We start from the raw sequence: 16,054 nt of genomic DNA, 5'->3' as shown, positions 1-16,054 counted from the left end.
GGAGTCCTGACTTCGCTGAACAAACATGTGTCTGGAAGGGCCCTCGCCGTCGTAACTCGAGAATATACCCCAGGTTCCGGCCGCAACTCGAGAAAAACCATCAGACTTCCCCCTCGCTGCGAGATGAGGCCCGATTCCCCTGCACTGCGTGCAGAGCAATTCCGTGTTCCACATCAAACTTGAAAGGAGCCTTGATTTCTTTGATGGCACTCCAGAGAAAACCCAAGATCACTGTCTCAAGTCTAGAGGGATCCTGAGGTCACTGTAGCAACAAGAAAGGGCTCTGTGGACCCCAAATCAACTCGAGATGAGAGCTTAGTCCCTGGCTTCGACTCAAGAGGAAGACCAACTTTCCATAAGCACCTCAAGTGGAGGCTTCTCTCAGCTACAGGTCTGTGAGAGGGACCCTGAGTTTGTGGCCTCAAGTGGAATGGACACCGAGATGCTCTGACTCGAAGTAAGGCCGGATATCCCTGCAGTGAATTGAATGCAGGCTCGTCCTGCATCTCCCAAGAGGAAGGGATTTCTGAATCCCCTGTGGAGACCACAGAGAAAGACCTAGTTCTCCGACTCATCGAGAACGGAGGCCTCACATCCTTTGAAAACTCGAGAGGTCCGCAGAGATCAATGCTTCCAAAGGAGACGTTGCTGACTCTCTTGAAATTGGATAGGAGTTCCAGGATCCCTGTGGCAATTGGAAAGGGACCCGTGGTCTCCTTCCTCACGTGGAGACGGGGCCCAATTGCCATGCCAGGAGTGAAGGAGAATCCCGAGGTGTACCTCGCACCTAGGCAAGAGTGCTGACGTCGCTGAACAAACACGTGTCTGGAAGGGCCCTCCCCTTCGTAACTCGACAATATACGCCAGGTTCTGGCCGCAACTCGAGAAAAACCATGAGACTTCCCCTCGCCACGAGATGAGGCCCGATTCCCCTGCACTGCGTGCAGAGCAATTCCGTGTTCCACATCAAAAGTGAAAGGAGCCTTGATTTCCTTGATCGCACTCCAGAGATAACCCAAGATCACTGTCTCAAGTCTAGAGGTATCCTGAAGTCACTGTAGCAACACGAAAGTGCCCCGTGGACATCAAATCAACTCCAGATGACAGCTTAGTCCCTGGCTTCGACTCAAGAGGAATACCAAGTTTCCACAAGCACCTCAAGAGTAGGCTTCTCTCAGCTACAGGTATGTGAGAGGGACCCTGAGTGTGTGGCCTCAAGTGGAATGGACACCGAGAGGCTCTGACTCGAAGTAAGGCCGGATATCCCTGCAGTGAATTGAATGTAGGCTCGTCTTGCATCTCCCAAGACGAAGGGATGTCTGAATCCCCTGTGGAGGCCACAGAGAAAGACCTAATTCTCCGCTGCATCACGACCGGAGGCGTCACATCCTTTGAAAACTGGAGAGGCCCGCGGAGATCAATGCTTCCAAAAGAGACGATGCCTGACTCCTCTTGAAAATGGATAGGAGTCCAAGGATCACTTGGGCTCGTGGAAAGGGACCCTGGGTCTGCTGCCTCACATGGAGACGCGTCCCAATTGCCATGCCAAGATTCGAGGAGAATCCCGAGGTGTCCCTCACACCTAGGCAGTCGTCCTGACGTCGCTGAACAAACACGTGTCTGGAAAGGCCCTCCCTGTCGTAACTCGAGAATATACCCCAGGTTCCGGCCGCAACTCGAGAAAAACAATGAGACTTCCCCCTCGCCGCGAGATGAGGCCCGATTCCCCTGCACTGCGTGCAGAGCAATTCCGTGTTCCACATCAAACCTGAAAGGAGCCTTGGTTTCCTTGATGGCACTCCAGAGAAAACCGAAGATCACTGTCTCAAGTCTAGAGGGATCCTGAGGTCACTGTAGCAACAAGAAAGGGTACCGAGGACCCCAAATCAACTCGAGATGAGAGGTTAGTCCCCGGCTTCGACTCAAGAGGAATACCAACTTTCCACAAGCACCGCAAGAGGAGGCTTCTCTCAGTTACAGGTATGTGAGAGGCACCCGGAATTTGTGGCCTCAAGTGGAATGGACACCGAGATGCGCTGACTCGAACTAAGGCCGGATATCCCTGCAGTGAATTGAATGCAGGCTCGTCTTGCATCTCCCAAGACGAAGGGATGTCTGAATCCCCTGTGGAGACCACAGAGAAAGACCTAGTTCTCCGCCTCATCGCGACCGGAGGCCTCACATCCTTTGAAAACTCGAGAGGTCCGCGGAGATCAATGCTTCCAAAGGAGACGATGCCTGACTCCTCTTGAAAATGGATAGGATTCCCGGATCCCTGTGGCACGTGGAAAGGGACCCTGGGTCTCCCGCCTCACGTGGAGACGCGTCCCAATTGCCATGCCAAGACTCGAGGAGAATCCCGAGGTGTCCATGGCACCTAGGCAGGAGTCCTGACGTCGCTGAACAAACACATGTCTGGAAGGGCCCTCCCCGTCGTAACTCGAGAATATACCCCAGGTTCCGGCCGAAACTCGAGAAAAACCATGAGACTTCCCCCTCGCCGCGAGATGAGGCCCGATTCCCCTTCACTGCGTGCAGAGCACTTCCGTGTTCCACATCAAACGTGAAAGGAGCCTTGATTTCCTTGATGGCACTCCAGAGAAAACCCAAGATCACTGTCTCAAGTCTAGAGGGATCCTGAGGTCACTGGAGCAACACGAAAGGGCTCCGTGGACCCCAAATCAAATCGAGATGAGAGCTTAGTCCCTGGCTTCGACTCAAGAGGAATACCAAATTTCCACAAGCACCTCAAGAGGAGGCTTCTCTCAGCTACAGGTATGTGAGAGGGACCCTGAGGTTGTGGCCTCAAGTGGAATGGACACTGAGATGCTCTGACTCGAAGTAAGGCCGGATATCCCTGCAGTGAATTGAATGCAGGCTCGTCTTGCATCTCCCAAGACGAAGGGATGTCTGAATTCCCTGTGGAGACCACAAGAAAGACCTAGTTCTCCGCCTCATCGCGTCTGGAGGCCTACATCCTTTGAAAACTCGAGAGGTCCGCGGAGATCAATGCTTCCAAAGAAGATGATGCCTGACTCCTCTTGAAAATGGATAGGAGTCCCAGGATCCCTGTGGCACGTGGAAAGGGACCCTGGGTCTCCCCCCTCACGTGGAGACGCGTCCCAATTGCCATGCCAAGACTCGAGGAGAATCCCGAGGTGTCCCTCACACCTAGGCAGGAGTCCTGACGTCGCTGAACAAACACGTGTCTGGAAGGGCCCTCCCCGTCCTAACTCTAGAATATACCCCAGGTTCCGGGCGCAACTCGAGAAAAACAATGAGACTTCCCCCTCGCCGCGACATGAGGCCAGATTCCCCTGCACTGCGTGCAGAGCAATTCCGTGTTCCATATCAAACGTGAAAGGAGCCTTGATTTCCTTGATGGCACTCCAGAGAAAACCCAAGATCACTGTCTCAAGTCTAGAGGGATCCTGAGGTCACTGGAGCAACACCAAAGGGCTCCGTGGACCGCTAATCAACTCGAGTTGAGAGCTTAGTCCCTGGCTTCGACTCAAGAGGAATTCCAACTTTCCACAAGCACCTCAAGAGGAGGATTCTCTCAACGACAGGTATGTGAGAGGGAACTGAGTTTGTGGCCTCAAGTGGAATGGACAACGAGATGCTCTGACTCAAAGTAAGGCCAGATATCCCTGCAGTGAATTGAATGCAGGCTCGTCTTGCATCTCCCAAGACGAAGGGATGTCTGAAACCCCTGTGGAGACGACAGGGAAAGAACTAGTTCCCCGCCTCATCGCGACCGGTGGCCTCACATCCTTTGAAAACTCGAGAGGTCCGTGGAGATCAATGCTTCCAAAGGAGACGATGCCTGACTCCTCTTGCAAATGGATAGGAGTCCCAGGATCCCTTGGGCTCGTGGAAAGGGACCCTGGGTCTGCTGCCTCACGTGGAGACGCGTCCCAATTGCAAAGCCAAGACTCGAGGAGAATACCGAGTTGTCCCTCGCACGTAGGCAGGAGTGCTGACGTCGCTGAACAAACACGTGTCTGGAAGGGCCCTCCCAGTCGTAACTCGAGAATATACCCCAGGTTCCGGCCGCAACTTGAGAAAAACCATGAGACTTCCCCCTCGCCGCGAGATGAGGCCCGATTCCCCTGCCCTGCGTGCAGAGCAATTCCTTGTTCCACATCAAACGTGAAAGGAGACTTGATTTCCTTGATGGCACGACAGAGAAAACCCAAGATCACTCTCTCAAGTCTAGAGGGATCCTGAGGTCACTGTAGCAACAAGAAAGCGTGCCATGGACCCCAAATCAACTCGAGATGAGAGCTTAGTCCCTGGCTTCGACTTAAGAGCAATACCAACTTTCCACAAGCACCTCAAGAGGAGGCTTCTCTCAGCTTCAGGTATGTGAGAGGGACCCTGAGTTTGTAGACTCAAGTGGAATGGACACCGAGTTGCTCTGATTCGAAGTAAGGACGGATATCCATGCAGTGAATTGAATACAGGCTCGTCTTGCATCTCCAAAGATGAAGGGATATCTGAATTCCCTGTGGAGACCACAGAGAAAGACCTAGTTCTCCGCCTCATCCCGGCCGGAGGCTTCACATCCTTTGAAAACTCGAGAGGTCCGCGGAGATGAATGCTTCCAAAGGAGACGATGCCTGACTCCTCTTGAAAATGACTAGGCGTTCCAGGATCCCTGTGGAACTTGGAAAGGGACCCTGGGTCTCCCGCCTCACGTGGAGACGCGTCCCAATTGCCATGCCAAGACTCGAAGAGAATCCCGAGGTGTCCCTTGCACCTAGGATGGAGTCCTGACTTCGCTGAACAAACATGTGTCTGGAAGGGCCCTCGCCGTCGTAACTCGAGAATATACCCCAGGTTCCGGCCGCAACTCGAGAAAAACCATCAGACTTCCCCCTCGCTGCGAGATGAGGCCCGATTCCCCTGCACTGCGTGCAGAGCAATTCCGTGTTCCACATCAAACTTGAAAGGAGCCTTGATTTCTTTGATGGCACTCCAGAGAAAACCCAAGATCACTGTCTCAAGTCTAGAGGGATCCTGAGGTCACTGTAGCAACAAGAAAGGGCTCTGTGGACCCCAAATCAACTCGAGATGAGAGCTTAGTCCCTGGCTTCGACTCAAGAGGAAGACCAACTTTCCATAAGCACCTCAAGTGGAGGCTTCTCTCAGCTACAGGTCTGTGAGAGGGACCCTGAGTTTGTGGCCTCAAGTGGAATGGACACCGAGATGCTCTGACTCGAAGTAAGGCCGGATATCCCTGCAGTGAATTGAATGCAGGCTCGTCCTGCATCTCCCAAGAGGAAGGGATTTCTGAATCCCCTGTGGAGACCACAGAGAAAGACCTAGTTCTCCGACTCATCGAGAACGGAGGCCTCACATCCTTTGAAAACTCGAGAGGTCCGCAGAGATCAATGCTTCCAAAGGAGACGTTGCTGACTCTCTTGAAATTGGATAGGAGTTCCAGGATCCCTGTGGCAATTGGAAAGGGACCCGTGGTCTCCTTCCTCACGTGGAGACGGGGCCCAATTGCCATGCCAGGTGTGAAGGAGAATCCCGAGGTGTACCTCGCACCTAGGCAAGAGTGCTGACGTCGCTGAACAAACACGTGTCTGGAAGGGCCCTCCCCTTCGTAACTCGACAATATACGCCAGGTTCTGGCCGCAACTCGAGAAAAACCATGAGACTTCCCCTCGCCACGAGATGAGGCCCGATTCCCCTGCACTGCGTGCAGAGCAATTCCGTGTTCCACATCAAAAGTGAAAGGAGCCTTGATTTCCTTGATCGCACTCCAGAGATAACCCAAGATCACTGTCTCAAGTCTAGAGGTATCCTGAAGTCACTGTAGCAACACGAAAGTGCCCCGTGGACATCAAATCAACTCCAGATGACAGCTTAGTCCCTGGCTTCGACTCAAGAGGAATACCAAGTTTCCACAAGCACCTCAAGAGTAGGCTTCTCTCAGCTACAGGTATGTGAGAGGGACCCTGAGTGTGTGGCCTCAAGTGGAATGGACACCGAGAGGCTCTGACTCGAAGTAAGGCCGGATATCCCTGCAGTGAATTGAATGTAGGCTCGTCTTGCATCTCCCAAGACGAAGGGATGTCTGAATCCCCTGTGGAGGCCACAGAGAAAGACCTAATTCTCCGCTGCATCACGACCGGAGGCGTCACATCCTTTGAAAACTGGAGAGGCCCGCGGAGATCAATGCTTCCAAAAGAGACGATGCCTGACTCCTCTTGAAAATGGATAGGAGTCCAAGGATCACTTGGGCTCGTGGAAAGGGACCCTGGGTCTGCTGCCTCACATGGAGACGCGTCCCAATTGCCATGCCAAGATTCGAGGAGAATCCCGAGGTGTCCCTCACACCTAGGCAGTCGTCCTGACGTCGCTGAACAAACACGTGTCTGGAAAGGCCCTCCCTGTCGTAACTCGAGAATATACCCCAGGTTCCGGCCGCAACTCGAGAAAAACAATGAGACTTCCCCCTCGCCGCGAGATGAGGCCCGATTCCCCTGCACTGCGTGCAGAGCAATTCCGTGTTCCACATCAAACCTGAAAGGAGCCTTGGTTTCCTTGATGGCACTCCAGAGAAAACCGAAGAACACTGTCTCAAGTCTAGAGGGATCCTGAGGTCACTGTAGCAACAAGAAAGGGTACCGAGGACCCCAAATCAACTCGAGATGAGAGGTTAGTCCCCGGCTTCGACTCAAGAGGAATACCAACTTTCCACAAGCACCGCAAGAGGAGGCTTCTCTCAGTTACAGGTATGTGAGAGGCACCCGGAATTTGTGGCCTCAAGTGGAATGGACACCGAGATGCGCTGACTCGAACTAAGGCCGGATATCCCTGCAGTGAATTGAATGCAGGCTCGTCTTGCCTCTCCCAAGACGAAGGGATGTCTGAATTCCCTGTGGAGACCACAGAGAAAGACCTAGTTCTCCGCCTCATCGCGACCGGAGGCCTCACATCCTTTGAAAACTCGAAAGGTCCGCGGAGATCAATGCTTCCAAAGGAGACGATGCCTGACTCCTCTTGAAAATGGATAGGATTCCCGGATCCCTGTGGCACGTGGAAAGGGACCCTGGGTCTCCCGCCTCACGTGGAGACGCGTCCCAATTGCCATGCCAAGACTCGAGGAGAATCCCGAGGTGTCCATGGCACCTAGGCAGGAGTCCTGACGTCGCTGAACAAACACGGGTCTGGAAGGGCCCTCCCCATCCTAACTCGAGAATATACCCCAGGTTCCGGGCGCAACTCGAGAAAAACAATGAGACTTCCCCCTGGCCGAGACATGAGGCCAGATTCCCCTGCACAGCGTGCAGAGCACTTCCGTGTTCCATATCAAACGTGAAAGGAGCCTTGATTTCCTTGATGGCACTCCAGAGAAAACCCAAGATCACTGTCTCAAGTCTAGAGGGATCCTGAGGTCACTGGAGCAACACCAAAGGGCTCCGTGGACCGCTAATCAACTCGAGATGAGAGCTTAGTCCCTGGCTTCGACTCAAGAGGAATTCCAACTTTCCACAAGCACCTCAAGAGGAGGATTCTCTCAGCGACAGGTATGTGAGAGGGACCTGAGTTTGTGGCCTCAAGTGGAATGGACAACGAGATGCTCTGACTCAAAGTAAGGCCAGATATCCCTGCAGTGAATTGAATGCAGGCTCGTCTTTCATCTCCCAAGACGAAGGGATGTCTGAATCCCCTGTGGAGACGACAGGGAAAGAACTAGTTCCCCGCCTCATCGCGACCGGTGGCCTCACATCCTTTGAAAATTCGAGAGGTCCGTGGAGATCAATGCTTCCAAAGGAGACGATGCCTGACTCCTCTTGCAAATGGATAGGAGTCCCAGGATCCCTTGGGCTCGTGGAAAGGGACCCTGGGTCTGCTGCCTCACGTGGAGACGCGTCCCAATTGCAAAACCAAGACTCGAGGAGAATACCGAGTTGTCCCTCGCACGTAGGCAGGAGTGCTGACGTCGCTGAACAAACACGTGTCTGGAAGGGCCCTCCCATTCGTAACTCGAGAATATACCCCAGGTTCCGGCCGCAACTTGAGAAAAACCATGAGACTTCCCCTCGCCGCGAGATGAGGCCCGATTCCCCTGCCCTGCGTGCAGAGCAATTCCTTGTTCCACATCAAACGTGAAAGGAGCCTTGATTTCCTTGATGGCACGACAGAGAAAACCCAAGATCACTCTCTCAAGTCTAGAGGGATCCAGAGGTCACTGTAGCAACAAGAAAGCGCACCATGGACCCCAAATCAACTCGAGATGAGAGCTTAGTCCCTGGCTTCGACTTAAGAGCAATACCAACTTTCCACAAGCACCTCAAGAGGAGGCTTCTCTCAGCTTCAGGTATGTGAGAGGGACCCTGAGTTTGTGGACTCAAGTGGAATGGACACCGAGTTGCTCTGACTCGAAGTAAGGCCGGATATCCATGCAGTGAATTGAATGCAGGCTCGTCTTGCATCTCCAAAGATGAAGGGATATCTGAATTCCCTGTGGAGACCACAGAGAAAGACCTAGTTCTCCGCCTCATCCCGGCCGGAGGCTTCATATCCTTTGAAAACTCGAGAGGTCCGCGGAGATGAATGCTTCCAAAGGAGACGATGCCTGACTCCTCTTGAAAATGACTAGGCGTTCCAGGATCCCTGTGGAACTTGGAAAGGGACCCTGGGTCTCCCGCCTCACATGGAGACTCGTCCCAATTGCCATGCCAAGCCTCGAAGAGAATCCCGAGGTGTCCCTTGCACCTAGGATGGAGTCCTGACTTCGCTGAACAAACATGTGTCTGGAAGGGCCCTCGCCGTCGTAACTCGAGAATATACCCCAGGTTCCGGCCGCAACTCGAGAAAAACCATCAGACTTCCCCCTCGCTGCGAGATGAGGCCCGATTCCCCTGCACTGCGTGCAGAGTAATTCCGTGTTCCACATCAAACTTGAAAGGAGCCTTGATTTCTTTGATGGCACTCCAGAGAAAACCCAAGATCACTGTCTCAAGTCTAGAGGGATCCTGAGGTCACTGTAGCAACAAGAAAGGGCTCTGTGGACCCCAAATCAACTCGAGATGAGAGCTTAGTCCCTGGCTTCGACTCAAGAGGAATACCAACTTTCCACAAGCACCTCAAGAGGAGACTTCTCTCAGCTACAGATATGTGAGTGGGACCCTGAATTTGTGGCTTCAAGTGGAATGGACACCGAGATGCTCTGACTCGAAATAAGGCCGGATATCCCAACAGTGAATTGAATGCAGGCTCGTCTTGCATCTCCCAAGACGAAGGGATGTCTGAATCCCCTGTGGAGACCACAGAGAAAGACCTTGTTCTCTACTTCATCGCGAGCAGAGGCCTCACATCCTTTGAAAACTCGAGAGGTCTGCGGAGATCAGTGCTTCCAAAGGAGACGATGCCTGACTCCTCTTGAAAATGGATAGGAGTCCCAGGATCCCTGTGGCACGTGGAAAGGGACCCTGCATCTCCCGCCACACGTGGAGACGAGTCCCAATTGCCATGCCAAGACTCGAGGAGAATCCCGAGGTGTCCCTCGCACCTAGGCCCAAGTCCTGACGTCGCTGAACAAACACGTGTCTGGAAGGGCCCTCCCGGTTGTAACTCGAGAATATACCCCAGGTTCCGGCCGCAACTCGAGAAAAACTATGAGACTTCCCGCTCGCTGCGAGATGAGGCCCGATTCCCCTGCACTGCGTGCAGGGCAATTCCATGTTCCACATCAAAAGTGAAAGGAGCCTTGATTTCCTTCATGGCAATCCAGAGAAAACCCAAGATCACTGTCTCAAGTCTAGAGGGATCCTGAGGTCACTGTAGCAACACGAAACGGCTCCGTGGACCCCAAATCAACTCGAGATGAGAGCTTAGTCCCTGACTTCGACTCAAGAGGAATACCAACATTCCACAACCACCTCAAGAGGAGGCTTCTCTCAGCTACAGCTATGTGAGAGGGACCCTGAGTTTGTGGCCTCAAGTGGAATGGACACCGAGATGCTCTGACTCGAAGTAAGGCCAGATATCCCTGCAGTGAATTGAATGCAGGCTCGTCTTGCATCTCCCAAAACGAAGGGATGTCTGAATCCCCTGTGGAGACCACAGAGAAAGACCTAGTCCTCCGCCTAATCGCGGCCGGAGACCTCACATCCTTTGAAAACTCGAGAGGTCCGCAGAGATCAATGCTTCCAAAGAAGATGATGCCTGACTCCTCTTGAATATGGATAGGAGTTCCAGGATCCCTGTGGCACGTGGAAAGGGACCCTGGGTCTCCCGCCTCACGTGGAAATGCGTCCCAATTGCCATGCCAAGACTCGAGGAGAATCCCGAGGTGTCCCTCGCACCTAGGCAGGAGTCCTGACGTCGCTGAACAAACACATGTCTGGAAGGGCCCTGCCTGTCATAACTCGAGAATATACCCCAGGTTCCGGCCGCAACTCGAGAAAAACCAAGAGACTTCCCCCTCGCCGCGAGATGAGGCCCGATTCCCCTGCACTGCGTGCAGAGCAATTCCGTGTTCCACATCAAACTTGAAAGGAGCCTTGATTTCCTTGATGGCACTCCAGAGAAAACCCAAGATCACTGTCTCAAGTCTAGAGGGATCATGAGGTCACAGGAGCAACACGAAAGGGCTCCGTGGACCCCAAATCAACTCATGATGAGAGCTTAGTTCCTGGCTTCGACTCAAGAGGAATACCAACTTTCCACAAGCACCTCAAGAGGAGGCTTCTCTCAGCTACAGGTATGTGAGACAGACCCTGAGTTTGTGGCCTCAAGTGGAATGGACACCGAGATGCTATGATTCGAAGTAAGGCCAGATATGCCTACAGTGAATTGAATGCAGGCTCGTCTTGCATCTCCCAAGACGAAGGGATGTCTGAATCCCCTGTGGAGACCACAGAGAAAGACCTAGTCCTCCGCCTCAACGCGACCGGAGGCCTCACATCCTTGGAAAACTCGAGAGGTCCGCGGAGATCAATGCTTTCAAAGGAGACGATGCCTGACTCCTCTTGAAAATGGATAGTAGTCCCAGGATCCCTGTGGCACGTGGAAAGGGACACTTGGTCTCCCGCCTCACTTGGAGACACGTACCAATTGCCATGCCAAGACTCGAGGAGAATCCCGAGGTGTCCCTCGCACCTAGGCAGGAGTCCTGACGTCGCTGAACAAACACGTGTCTGGAAGGGCCCTCCCCGTCGTAACTCGAGAATATACCCCAGGTTCCGGCCGCAACTCAAGAAAAACCATGAGACTTCCCCCGCGCCGCGAGATGAGGTCCGATTCCCCAGCACTGCATGCAGAGCAATTCCGTGCTCCACATCAAACGTGAAAGGAGCCTTGATTTCCTTGATGGCCCTCCAGAGAAAACTCAAGACCACTGTCTCAAGTCTAGAGGGATCCTCAGGTCACTGAAGCAACAAGAAAAGCCTCCGTGGAACCCAAATCAACTCGAGATGAGAGCTTAGTCCCTGGCTTCGACTCAAGAGGAATACGAACTTTCCACAAGCACCTCAAGAGGAGGCTTCTCTCAGCAACAGGTATGTGAGAGGGACCCTCAGTTTGTGGCCTCAAGTGGAATGGACATCGAGATGCTCTGACTCGAAGTAAGGCCAGATATCCCTGCAGTGAATTGAATGCAGGCTCGTCTTGGATCTCCCAAGACGAAGGGTTGTCTGAATCCCCTGTGGAGACCACAGAGAAAGACCTAGTTCTCCGCCTCATCGAGACCAGAGGCCTCACATCCTTTGAAAACTCGAGAGGTCCGCGGAGATCAATGCTTCCAAAGGAGAAGATGCCTGACTCTTCTTGAAAATGGATAGGAGTCCCAGGATCCCTGTGGCACGTGGAAAGGGACACTGGGTCTCCCGCCTCACGTGGAGACGCGTCCCAATTGCCATGCCAAGACTCGAGGAGAATCCCGAGGTGTCGCTCGCACCTAGGCTGGAGTCCTGACGTCGCTGAACAAACACGTGTCTGGAAGGGCCCTTCCCGTCGTAACTCGAGAATATACCCCAGGTTCCGGCCGCAACTCGAGAAAAACCATGAGACTTCCCCCTCGCCGCGAGATGAGGCCCGATTCCCCTGCCCTGCGTGCAGAGCAATTCCGTATTCCACATCAAAAATGAAAGGAGCCTTGATTTCCTTGATGGCACTCCAGAGAAAACCCAAGATCACTGTCTCAAGTCTAGAGGGATCCTGAGGTCAGTGGAGCAACACGAAAGGGCTCCGTGGACCCCAATCAACTCGAGATGAGAGCTTAGTCCCTGGCTTCGACTCAAGAGGAATACCAAGTTTCCACAAGCACCTCAAGAGGAGGCTTCTCTCAGCTACAGGTATGTGAGAGGGACCCTGAGTTTGTGGCCTCAAGTGGAATGGACACCGAGACGCTCTGACTCGAAGTAAGGCCGGATATCCCTGCAGTGAATTGAATGCAGGCTCGCCTTGCATCTCCCAAGACGAAGGGATGTCTGAATCCCTTGTGGAGACCACAGAGAAAGACCTAGTTCTCCGCCTCATCGAGACCAGAGGCCTCACATCCTTTGAAAACTCGAGAGGTCCGCGGAGATCAATGCTTCCAAAGGAGAAGATGCCTGACTCTTCTTGAAAATGGATAGGAGTCCCAGGATCCCTGTGGCACGTGGAAAGGGACCCTGGGTCTCCCACCTCACGTGAAGACGCGTCCCAATTGCCATGCCAAGACTCGAGGAGAATACCGAGGTGTCCCTCGCACCTAGGCAGGAGTCCTGAAGTTGCTGAACAAACACGTGTCTGGAAGGGCCCTCCCCGTCGTAACTCGAGAATATACCCCAGGTTCCGGCCGCAACTCGAGAAAAACCATGAGATTTCCCCCTCGCCGCGTGTTGAGACCCGATTCCACTGCACTGCATGCAGAGCAATTCCGTGTTCCATATCAAACGTGAAAGGAGCCTTGATTTCCTTGATGGCACTCCAGAGAAAACCCAAGATCACTGTCTCAACTCTAGAGGGATCCTGAGCTCACTGGAGCAACACGAAAGGGCTCCGTGGACCCCAAATCAACTCGAGATGAGAGCTTAGTCCCTGGCTTCGACTCAAGAGGAATACCAACTTTCCACAAGCACCTCAAGAGGAGGGTTCTCTCAGCTACAGGTATGTGAGAGGGACCCTGAGTTTGTGGCCTCAAGTGCAATGGACACCGAGATGCTCTGACTCGAAGTAAGGCCGGATATCCCCACAGTGAATTGAATGCAGGCTCGTCTTGCATCTCCCAAGACGAAGGGTTGTAGGAATCACCTGTGGAGACGACAGAGAAAGACCTAGTCCTCCACCTCAACGCAACCGGAGGCCTCATATCCTTTGAAAACTCGAGAGGTCTGCGGAGATCAATGCTTCCAAAGGAGATGATCCCTGACTCCTCTTGAAAATGGATAGGAGTCCCAGGATCCCTGTGGCACGTGGAAAGGGACCCTGGGTCTCCCGCCTCTTGTGGAGACGCGTCCCAATTGGCATGCCAAGACTCGAGGAGAATCTCGAGGTGTCCCTCACAACTAGGCAGGAGTCCTGACTAAGCTGAACAAACACGTGTCTGGAAGGGCCCTCCCCAAGGTAACTCGAGAATATACCCCAGATTCCGGCCGCAACTCGAGAAAAACCATGAGACTTCCAACTCGCTGCGAGATGAGGCCCGATTCCCCTGCACTGCGTGCAGAGCAATTCCGGGTTCTACATCAAATATGAAAGGAGCCTTGATTTCTTTGATGGCACTCCAGAGAAAACCCAAGATCACTGTCTCAAGTCTAGAGGGATCCTGAGGTCACTGTAGCAACACGAAAGGGCTCCATTGAACCAAAATCAACTCGAGATGAGAGCTTAGTCCCTGGCTTCGACTCAAGAGGAATACCAACTTTCCGCAAGCACCTCAAGAGGAGGCTTCTCTCAGCTACAGGTATTTGAGAGGGACCCTGTATGTATGTAAGAGGGACCCTGAGTTTGTGGCCTCAAGTGGAATGGACACCGAGATGCTCTCACTCAAAGTAACGCCGGATATCCCTGCAGTGAATTGAATGCAGGCTCGACTTGCATCTCCCAAGACGAAGGGTTGTCTGAATCCCCTGTGGAGCCCACAGAGAAAGACCTAGTTCTCTGCTTCATCGCGACCGGAGGCCTCATATCCTTTGAAAATTCGAGAGGGACCGCGGAGATCAATGCTTCCAAAGGAGACGATGCCTGACTCCTCCTGAAAATGGATAGGAGTCCCAGGATCCCTGTGGCACGTGGAAAGGGACCCTGGGTCTCCCGCCTCACGTGGAGACGCATCTCAATTGCCATGCCAAGACTCGAGGAGAATCCCGAGGTGTCCCTCGAAACTAGGCAGGAGTCCTGACGTCGCTGAACAAACACGTGTCTGGAAGGGCCCTCCCCGTCGTAACTCGAGAATATACCCCAGTTTCCGGCCGCAACTCGAGAAAAACCATGAGACTTCCCCCTCGCCGTGAGATGAGGCCCGACTCCCCTTCACTGGGTGCAGAGCAATTCCGTGTTCCACATCAAACTTGAAAGGAGCCTTGATTTCCTTGATGGCACTCCAGAGAAAACCCAAGATCACTGTCTCAAGTCTAGAGGGATCCTGAGGTCACTGGAGCAACAGGAAAGGGCTCCGTGGACCCCAAATCAACTCATGATGAGAGCTTAGTTCCTGGCTTCGACTCAAGAGGAATACCAACTTTCCACAAGCACCTCAAGAGGAGGCTTCTCTCAGCTACAGGTATGTGAGACAGACCCTGAGTTTGTGGCCTCAAGTGGAATGGACACCGAGATGCTATGACTCGAAGTAAGGCCAGATATGCCTACAGTGAATTGAATGCAGGCTCGTCTTGCATCTCCCAAGACGAAGGGATGTCTGAATCCCCTGTGGAGACCACAGAGAAAGACCTAGTCCTCCGCCTCAACGCGACCGGAGGCCTCACATCCTTGGAAAACTCGAGAGGTCCGCGGAGATCAATGCTTTCAAAGGAGACGATACCTGACTCCTCTTGAAAATGGATAGTAGTCCCAGGATCCCTGTGGCACGTGGAAAGGGACACTTGGTCTCCCGCCTCACTTGGAGACACGTACCAATTGCCATGCCAAGACTCGAGGAGAATCCCGAGGTGTCCCTCGCACCTAGGCAGGAGTCCTGACGTCGCTGAACAAACACGTGTCTGGAAGGGCCCTCCCCGTCGTAACTCGAGAATATACCCCAGGTTCCGGCCGCAACTCGAGAAAAACCATGAGACTTCCCCCGCGCCGCGAGATGAGGTCCGATTCCCCTGCACTGCATGCAGAGCAATTCCGTGCTCCACATCAAACGTGAAAGGAGCCTTGATTTCCTTGATGGCCCTCCAGAGAAAACTCAAGACCACTGTCTCAAGTCTAGAGGGATCCTCAGGTCACTGAAGCAACAAGAAAAGCCTCCGTGGAACCCAAATCAACTCGAGATGAGAGCTTAGTCCCTGGCTTCGACTCAAGAGGAATACGAACTTTCCACAAGCACCTCAAGAGGAGGCTTCTCTCAGCAACAGGTATGTGAGAGGGACCCTGAGTTTGTGGCCTCAAGTGGAATGGACATCGAGATGCTCTGACTCGAAGTAAGGCCAGATATCCCTGCAGTGAATTGAATGCAGGCTCGTCTTGGATCTCCCAAGACGAAGGGTTGTCTGAATCCCCTGTGGAGACCACAGAGAAAGACCTAGTTCTCCGCCTCATCGAGACCAGAGGCCTCACATCCTTTGAAAACTCGAGAGGTCCGCGGAGATCAATGCTTCCAAAGGAGAAGATGCCTGACTCTTCTTGAAAATGGATAGGAGTCCCAGGATCCCTGTGGCACGTGGAAAGGGACACTGGGTCTCCCGCCTCACGTGGAGACGCGTCCCAATTGCCATGCCAAGACTCGAGGAGAATCCCGAGGTATCGCTCGCACCTAGGCTGGAGTCCTGACGTCGCTGAACAAACACGTGTCTGGAAGCGCCCTCCCCGTCGTAACTCGAGAATATACCCCAGGTTCCGGCCGCAACTCGAGAAAAACCATGAGACTTCCCCCTCGCCGCGAGAT

The sequence above is a fragment of the Dama dama genome, chromosome 13 (assembly GCF_033118175.1).
Source record: "Dama dama isolate Ldn47 chromosome 13, ASM3311817v1, whole genome shotgun sequence".
Lineage (NCBI taxonomy): Eukaryota > Metazoa > Chordata > Mammalia > Artiodactyla > Cervidae > Dama > Dama dama.
This window is presented reverse-complemented; position numbering follows the sequence as displayed.